Source organism: Bos mutus, chromosome 28, assembly GCF_027580195.1.
Source record: "Bos mutus isolate GX-2022 chromosome 28, NWIPB_WYAK_1.1, whole genome shotgun sequence".
NCBI lineage: Eukaryota > Metazoa > Chordata > Mammalia > Artiodactyla > Bovidae > Bos > Bos mutus.
The window spans coordinates 19,024,558-19,033,845 of record NC_091644.1 but is presented as its reverse complement, the minus strand read 5'-3'; the positions used below and the strand labels follow the sequence as shown (position 1 = coordinate 19,033,845).

The 9,288-nt window shown below is 49.5% G+C and overlaps 1 protein-coding gene across 1 annotated transcript in view; it reads left to right on the top strand.

Moving 5' to 3' along the window:
• Positions 1-1,206: 1,206 nt before the first annotated feature.
• PALD1 (phosphatase domain containing paladin 1) overlaps positions 1,207-9,288 on the top strand; it is a 106,516-nt gene continuing 98,434 nt past the window's right edge. The window contains exon 1 of the mRNA XM_070364969.1: positions 1,207-1,231. The gene's annotated coding sequence lies outside the window, so the exon portion shown is untranslated. The remainder of the gene's footprint in view (positions 1,232-9,288) is intronic.

Here is a 9,288-nt window from a genome sequence, read left to right as displayed (position 1 = left end):
GGCCAGGTGGCCTCACTGAGCCTCAGTTTCTACATCTGGGATGGCCCCTGGCTCTGTCCCCCACTTGGCCATCCTGGACCTGGTGGAGCTTTGAGCCCAGTGGGTGAAAGTGTTTCCTGACATTCAGGTCCTGCCCAGGTGGGCTTTGCAGCTTCTTCCTCCTCTCTTCATCCTAACCGGTTGATGAAATGTTAACAAAAATTTTCCCCTTAGTTCTTATATATGCTTATATATAGTTCTTATATATGCTTGTAATATACATTAATATAATGTATATTCACTAAAGAAAATTTACTACATAACAGTACATAGAGAAAAAGAAAAATCCTCTCTTATCCTGTAATCCGCATGTAACCCTGGTTAGTATTCTGGGTATATCCTTCCTGTCCTGCTCCACCCCACCCCCACCTCAGGCGTTTATGTACACATACATCTTTTACTTAGAACAATCCACTGTGTGAACTATTCTGTTCTGTAAACAGCTTCTTTCATGTAACCTGAACGTCTTTTTAGGCCAATAGGCATCCTTCATCACTATCTAGAAATAAATATTGCTTATTTTAAAAGACTGCCTCCACCAAGAAGCCAGCTGAGATTTCTCCAGTCCTATCAGCCCTCTCTCGGGACCCTCATATCATGGCCCCTATTACCCACCTCCTCTTAGATTATGAGCTTCTTGGAGAAGGAAATGGCAATCCATTCCAGTGTTCTTGCCTGGAGAATCCCAGGGACGGGGGAGCCTGGTGGGCTGCCGTCTATGGGGTCGCACAGAGTCGGACCCGACTGAAACACGACTGAAACGACTTAGCAGCAGCAGCAGCAGGGGACAGAAGTCTCCTCTGGACCCCTGCGTTCAGTGCCCGGTGTTCAACAGGTGCTAATAGATGGGACTGAAAAACAGTACTTTTCCTAATAGAACTTGCTTTCCCAGACAGGTTGCTTGCTGTCACTGGGAGGTGGCTGAGGCAAAGGAAAGGAGCACTGGACTTGGGTTCGAAGCCGTGCCCTTTACCGTGGGTGCCTGCCTCTGGTTTTGCTCTCTTGTTCGTGGAGGACAGTCCTAAAGGGATGTGTGCGGGGCGGTGCCCAGTCTTGCCGGCTAGTCTGGCCGCTGCGCCCGCCCTCGTGGGAAAGCCAGCGGAGGCGTCTGGGAGGAGGGCTCGGCAGCCAGTGAGCAGCGCGGCAGAGGAGGCTGTGGCTTGAGGGAAGAGAAAGGAGACCGCGGGCAGCGGTGAGTGAGCGGAAGTGAGCCGAGCAGCGGGGCGCCCCCTCCCTAGGCCCGGATCTGAGCGCCTCGGGTCCACCACTTGGCGCCGCTTCTGCGGCAGCTCCGCGGCTCTGTGCATCCTGGGGTCCCGGACAGGAGCCCCGCGAAAGAGTGAGCCCGGACAGTGAGCCCGGACAGGAGCCCCTCCGGAGTGAGCCCCCACCTGGGCCTAGTGGTCGAGGCTCGAGGGTCAGCGGGATGTGTCCTCTTCCCATCTATCCCGTCCCTTCTCTGGGCCTAATTCTCCTGCTTTGGGGGTGGGGGTGGGGGTTGGGGGGCGGCATGTGCCCACTCTCTAAGCTGGGGGCCCTGGAAGGAAGTTATGGCTCAGCGACGTCTGCACAGCCCCTACTTGGTGCCAGGCTGGCTCTGGGGTGGGAGTGAGACCAGTGGGGTGGGTCGCCACCACCGTCTTGTCCCCTCACAGTGTGTCTGAGACTCCCGACCCCAGGGGAGCCCAGTTAACAGCAGCTACCACCACAGTTTGTCAGAGCGCACCTGGAGACCCACCAACAGAACACTTTGCACGGTTACCTCATTTAGTGCAGGGCAGGTACCGGTGCTGAGAGGGGAAGGCAGCTGGAGTTGAGTTACCTTGAAACTAAGGAAGAGTAAGTCGCACACGCTTCCAAGGTCCCCAGGCCTCAGCTGTATTTGTATTTTTGTGTTCTTTCCATCAAAACCCCGTCCCCTGACCGTTTAAGGTTCAGGCCCCATAACAAGTGGTCTTTCCTGGGTACCTGGTCTGTCTGCTTCCTCTGCCACACTGCCCAGGGCGGTGGGGGTGGAGGATTGGGCTCATCTCTCACCTGGGCCTCCTGGATGGTTCCCACGGTCCACTCCTCCCCGGAGCGGCAGAGGTGCGCACAGGACTGCAGCTCCCTCAATAAAATCCCCAGAGCCCCCGCTGCCTTGGGATCAGATACAAGCTCCTGAAGCCTGGGTCTCAGGCCCCCTTGCCCTCAACCTGAGCTGCCTTCAGCCCTCTTTGAGTTGCTAGAATCTGATGAGCCTTTGCCCTCACCATCCCCTCTGCCCTAATGTCCTTTCTCCCACTCTTCCTGGCAAACACCGAATAGCCTTCAAGTCTTTGCTTAAATATAACCTCCTTGGAGAAACCTTCCCCTGCCATCCTATCTAAAGGTGACCTCACACTTCCTCAGAGCGCCCTGTATTTTTCCTTCAGAGTGCTTATTGTCAGTTATGGTTACACCTTTACTTGGGGGGTTGTTGGTTCATGTCTGCCTCTCTCAGAAGACTGAAAGCACCACCAAGGGTGTTGGGTTTAACATCTGGGTTATTCTGCATCCCTGCGCTTAGCATGGTGCTAGAGAAATAACTGTTGTGAAGAAAAGAGGCCAGTGCGGAGGCTGTCCTGCTGCCATATTTCCAGCAGGTGGCGTTCCAGGGCCGAACTTCATCCGTCCCCTGACTCCAGGAGGGCTCCCCGCCTTCCATTCTCCAACCTCCTCCCACCCGCTGCCTCGGAGCCCTCTGCACTCTGCTCACGTCTTTGAGTCTTGAGGTTGCACATCATGGTTATGTTTGCCCTCATCTCCTACAGGGGGCTAGTGGCAACTCACCTGCAGAGACCTCTCCTGCAGAGGCCAGTCAAACCCCTTTCTTTTTCCATGGTGCCTATGCAGAACTCAGAAAACTGAATGACCAGTGGGAAAGACAATGACTCAGTCTCATGGAGAGAGGGGGCCCCTGGAGGTGAACATTAAGGCTTGGAGCCTGACTCGTGCCGTTCCAGATTGCTTCAGTTGGCCCTGTGGGCTGTAGCCTGCCAGGCTCCTCTGTCCATGGGATTCTCCAGGCAAGAATAATGGGGCAGGTTGTCGTGCCTTCCTCCAGGGGATCTTCCTGACTTAGGAAACGAACCCACGTCTCTTATGCCTCCTGCACTGACAGGCTGGTTCTTTACCACTAGTGCCACCTGGGAAGTTAAGGTTTTGGCACCTGATTTCTGGATTCCAGTGCTTGCTCTACTGCTTACTAATGTGAGACTTTGGGTGGACTACTTAACCACTTTGTGCCTTATTTTCTTCCTCTGTAAAAATGGGACTAGGTCCTGCCTCATAGGGTGTTTTGAGACTAGAATGAGGAAATACATGGCAAGTATTTAGGATGGTACCTGTGTGTAGTAAATGATCAGTGAATGACAGTTTTTACTATTGAACAATTCTTTACCCACTATGGAATCCCCATTCCAGATGTGGGAGAGACTGCCTGTGCTTGTGCATAGCGCGCACACACACACACATATATGCAGGGAAAAACACAACAACACCACACACCTCTTCCAGCTGTGGGCTCAGGCAGGCCACGGTGCCTCCTTTGCCAGGACAGGGGAGCCCAGCAGATGCCCTGTCACCTTCCTGGCACTCTGCCTCCTGCATTCAGTGCCAGTGGCTTGGCAGGACAGTTGCCATGGCAGCAGGTGACCAGGCCTGCAGTCAGGGACAGTGGCTGGGCTCTGGCTGAGCTCTCTGGCTCTTTAAAGGGGGTGGCTTCCTGCCAAAGCACAGGCTCTCCTGCTGCTCAGACGTTCAGCTGGCATGAGCAGCCATGGCCACATCCAGAGCCCACCAGTCTGCTTGCCCTGGGAACTGGAGGCTAAGCCAGCCGCTCACTCTGGGTCTTCCCTCAGAAGCCCTGGAGGGTCGTGCCAGCACCTCATTGGCTTCTCTCTGTTTGTGGGGTGAAACAAAACACACAAAAGTGAATTCCCTCTCACCACCTTGAAGGGTAAAATTTTGAGACATAATCTGACCCTCTCTAAAAATGGCCTGTTCATCCCACAAATTTTAGTACCTACTGTGTGCCAGCCATTGCTCTGGATGGAACCAAGATTTGAACCCAGATAGACACGTTCTTACTGTCAGGCGCTGACATCCTAGTCGGGAAAGAAAGCCAATAAACAAACAGCCAGAACAGGGAAAGTATCAGTGATGGGTGCTGTGCTGAGAATTTTAACAGGGGGATGAAATAGCAAGAGAATGAGAGGTTGCTCTAGGTGCAGGCGACAGGGGCGGCCTTTCCAAAGAGATGATAGGTGAGCAAAGACCTAAGTGGAAGGAAGGAAGACTGGGAGGAAGAATCCTAGGAAGAGGGATCAGTGAGTGCAAAAATCCAGAGGAGGGACCACAGCTGGCTAGTCTGAGGAACTGAAAGAAGTTAGGCTGGAACTTAGTGGGTGAAGGGGATGATGAAACATAATACTTAAAGTGCGCTGATTTGAAGTCATAACTGGATGAGTTTTCACAGATGTACACATCTGTGTAACCCCTATCCAGATCAAGACATGGAACATTCCCAGCGCCCAGAAGGTTCCCGCAGGCCACCACCCAGACACTGCTGACCTTTACCCAGAGGTGGCCACCCCTCTGCCCTTGATCATCATAGGCTAGTTTTGCCTGTCCTAGGAGTTTGTCCAAACAATGGAATCTCATGCTACGTTTTTCATTTGATCTAGCTCCTTTCACTCTCAAGTCTGATGTTCGTTCATGCTGCTGCTGTATCAGGAGATCATTCATTTTATTTGTTAGAAGTCTTCATTATGCCATCACACCACAATTCATCCACTCTTCTCTTGATGGACATTGGAGTTGTTTACATATGAATATTTGGGGCTATCCTGAATAATGCTGCTGAGAACATTCTTGTAAATGGCATGCCCAACCGGGTATTATATACATCTTTTCGGGATGTCGTGTACACTGGCGAAGGGTCAGCGAGCTCTTTCATTTTTGCTGGTGGAGAAACAGGCCCAGAGAAGGGAATGGACCTGCCAGGTTACCCAGGCAATCAGTGTGAGGGTGGGTGGGTGGGGAATGCTGCTCGCTATTTTTTTTGTTTAAGGGTAGCTTTATTTATTTTTAAAATATTTATTTAGCCACACTGGATCTTAGTTGCAGCGTGTAAACTCTTAGTTGCAGCATGTGGAATCTAGTTCTCTAACCAGGGATTGAACCCAGGCTCCCTGCACTGACAGCACAGTCTTAGCCACTGGACCACCAGGGAAGTCCTACTGCTGACCGTTTCTGTACCACTTGTTCTAAGCAGAAGGTTCTGGGCCCCTGGTGGGGAAGAGGAGAGAAAAAATATTTTTTAAGCACCTACTGTGTTTTCAGTTCAGTCGCTCAGTCGTGTCTGACTCTTCGCGACCCCATGAATTGCAGCACACCAGGCCTCCCTGTCCATCACCAACTCCCAGAGTTCACTCAAACTCACGTCCATCCAGTCGGTGATGCCATCCAGCCATTTCATCCTCGGTCTTCCCCTTCTCCTCCTGCCCCCAATCCCTCACAGCATCAGAGTCTTTTCCAATGAGTCAACTCTTCGCATGAGGTAGCCAAAGTACTGGAGTTTCAGCTTTAGCATCATTCCTTCCAAAGAACACCCAGGGCTGATCTCCTTCAGAATGGACTGGTTGGATCTCCTTGCAGTCCAAGGGACTCTGAAGAGTCTTCTCCAACACCACAGTTCAAAAGCATCAATTCTTCTGCGCTCAGCTTTCTTCACACTCCAACTCTCACATCCATACATGACCACTGGAAAAACCATAGCCTTGACTAGACGGACCTTTGTTGGCAAAGTAATGTCTCTGCTTTTGAATATGCTGTCGAGGGTGGTCATAGCTTTTCTTCCAAGGAGTAAGCATCTTTTAATTTCATGGCTGCAATCACCATCTGCAGTGATTTTGAAGCCCCCAAAAATAAAGTCAGCCACTGTTTCCACTGTTTCCCCATCTACTTCCCATGAAGTGATGGGACTAGACGCCATGATCTTTGTTTTCTGAATGTTGAGCTTTAAGCCAACTTTTTCACTCTCCTCTTTCACTTTCATCAAGAGGCTTTTTAGTTTCTCTTCACTTTCTGCCATAAGGGTGGTATCATCTGCATATCTGAGGTTATTGATATTTCTCCCGGCAATCTTGATTCCAGCTTGTTCCTCTTCCAGCCCTCTTCCTCTTCCTGTTCTCATGATGTACTCTGCATAGAAGTTAAGTAAGCAGGGTGACAATATAAAGCCTTGACGAACTCCTTTTCCTATTTGGAACCAGTCTGTTGTTCCATGTCCAGTTCTAACTGTTGCTTCCTGACCTGCATACAGGTTTCTCAAGAGGCACGTCAGGTGGTCTGGTATTCCCATCTCTTTCAGAATTTTCCACAGTTTATTGTGATTCACACAGTCAAACGCTTTGGCATAGTCAGTAAAGCAGAAATAGATGTTTTTCTGGAACTCTCTTGCTTTTTCCATGATCCAGCGGATGTTGGCAATTTGATCTCTGGTTCCTCTGCCTTTTCTAAAACCAGCTTGAACATCTGGAAGTTCACGGTTCACATATTGCTGAAGCCTGGCTTGGAGAATTTTGAGCATTACTTTACTAGCGTGTGAGATGAGTGCAATTGTGTGGTAGTTTGAGCATTCTTTGGCATTGCCTTTCTTTGGGATTGGAATGAAAACTGACCTTTTCCAGTCCTGTGGCCACTGCTGAGTTTTCCAAATTTGCTGGCATATTGAGTGCAGCACTTTCACAGCATCATCTTTCAGGATTTGGAATAGCTCAACTGGAATTCCATCACCTCCACTAGCTTTGTTCGTAGTGGTGCTTTCTAAGGCCCAATTAACTTCACATTCCAGGATATCTGGCTCTAGGTGAGTGATCACACCATCGTGATTATCTGGGTCGTGAAGATCTTTTTTGTACAGTTCTGTGTATTCTTGCCACCTCTTCTTAATATCTTCTGCTTCTGTTAGGTCCATACCATTTCTGTCCTTTATCGAGCCCATCTTTGCATGAAATGTTCCCTTGGTATCTCGAATTTTCTTGAAGAGATCTCTAGTCTTTCCCATTCTGTTGTTTTCCTCTATTTCTTTGCATTGATCCCTGAGGAAGGCTTTCTTATCTCTCCTTGCTATTCTTTGGAACTCTGCATTCAGATGCTTATATCTTTCCTTTTCTCCTCTGGTTTTTTTTTTTTTTTAGGACAAATAATGTTCAAACATTTAAAAAAATCTTTGGAAAAAATTAAGAAGCAAACATTACTGTCTCATTACATATTCTATTCTCTTTAGCAAATGAAAACCATACAGACACACAGTCAAAGCAGTTTCAGCAGCCGTGCTGGATGTTCACTTCCATTTCTATTCTCACCAAAAGACAAGCTGACCTAAAAGGACATATGACCTGACATGCAGTCAAATAACTGGCATTCACAGACGTAGTTTGGGACTAGTAAAAATTAGCAGTCCAATAGCTGTGAAAAGAAGAGAAGCGAAAAACAAAGGAGAAAAGGAAAGATATAAGCATCTGAATGCAGAGTTCCAAAGAATCTCAAGGAGAGCTAAAAAAGACTTCCTCAGGGATCAATGCAAAGAAATAGAGGAAAACAACAGAATAGGAAAGACTAGAGATCTCTTCAAGAAAATTAGAGATACCAAGGGAACATTTCATGCAAAGATGGGCTCGATGAAGGACAGAAATGGTATGGACCTAACAGAAGCAGAAGATATTAAGAAGAGGTGGCAAGAATACTATGTTTTAGGCCCTTCAAATGTATTATATCATCTATTCTAATTCTCAAAAGAACCTCACAAATTAGACATTATTGTGCCGTTTTACAGATGAGGGGCCTAGTCTAGAAGCATATATATATAGAGGTAGAATCAGGACTCAGGCAGGTTTGTCTGATGCTGAAGCCCTAATCCTCCATGGCATCCCACCACCCAGAGTGGTGAAAGCTCTATGTGCCAGGCAGGGCTGCAAAGGCCAAGTGCAAAACCTGCAGAAATGAGAAGCTTGGGGAGCTCCTCACATCAGCAGGATGTGCCAGGCAGGATGGGAAACAGTAGGGAGAAATAGCCTAGGGCCTTCTGTTTTAAACCCCCTCCAGACCCCAGTTGGCCCGCATTTCCTGCTGAGGACAGCTCAGGGTTAGGGCAGATCACCGGACCTCAAGGCCCAACTTCATGGTTATCTTGCTGTGTGACCTTGGGCCAGGCACTGCCTCTTGGTGCCTCTGGCAACTTCCAACCCTGCCCGGGGGTTGGGACTCAGGGTTTCCAGGCTTTCACTGGCCTGACAGGTGCCCTTTTTCCCAGGGGGTCTCTGTCTCCACACAGTGGTCTTCCTACTCAGATCATGACCTCGAGCTTCTTGGTGAGCCCTTTTGTGTGTGTGGCGGGGGAAGGGGTGGGATGGGGCAATTATTTTCCCCATTCTGTGTTTATTATTATTGTGGTAAAGTATACATAACATAACATTAACCATTTTAACCACTGTTTTTTGGCCACGCTGCATGTGGGATCTTAGTTCCCTGACCAGGAACGGAACACAACATTTCTTGCATATTGATATGGCAGGAGAGATGTTCATTTCACAGAAGCACGGAGTCTGATGGGCTATAGTTCATGGAGTCGCAAAGAATCGGACACAACAGATCGACTAATACCTCACTTTCAAGTGAAATTCCGTACTCGTTAAACACTAACATTTTGAATAGTGGTTTTTGGAGGGGAGTTGGGAGGTCAGCGTCTCTGAGTGACCAGGGAGAAGCTGTGAGAGGAAGAAAGAGAACGTGGAACGAATGAGTGGGGAAGGCAGGGATTTGTGGCAGAAGCTGGGGCGTCTGCCTGAGCAGACCCTGCCCTGCCTGCCCTGATCCTACCGTCCTGTTCCCACCAGCCTCTAGCTGCTTGCACCACCCCCATCCTGCCCTCTCCCTCTCTACAGACAGTGGGCATTTTTAACTGCTTCACTGCTTCCTGGCAGCAGCAGCTCAGGCTGCACCCCCTTCAGAGATTTGAAGGAGAGGGCAGTCACAGGCTGGGAGGTGCGGGGAAGGGGAGGCTCGGAAGGAGACTTGTCCGCAGGTTTCTGGCCGCAGATGTCAGCTTGGTGTGAAGTCAGAGCAGGGAGACCAGCTTTGGGATGGGGGGGATGGGTGGGAGCTGCTGAGGGATGAGAGAGAGAGAGAAGGGTTTCATTTTCTTCTGGACTCCCTTGGGAAAAA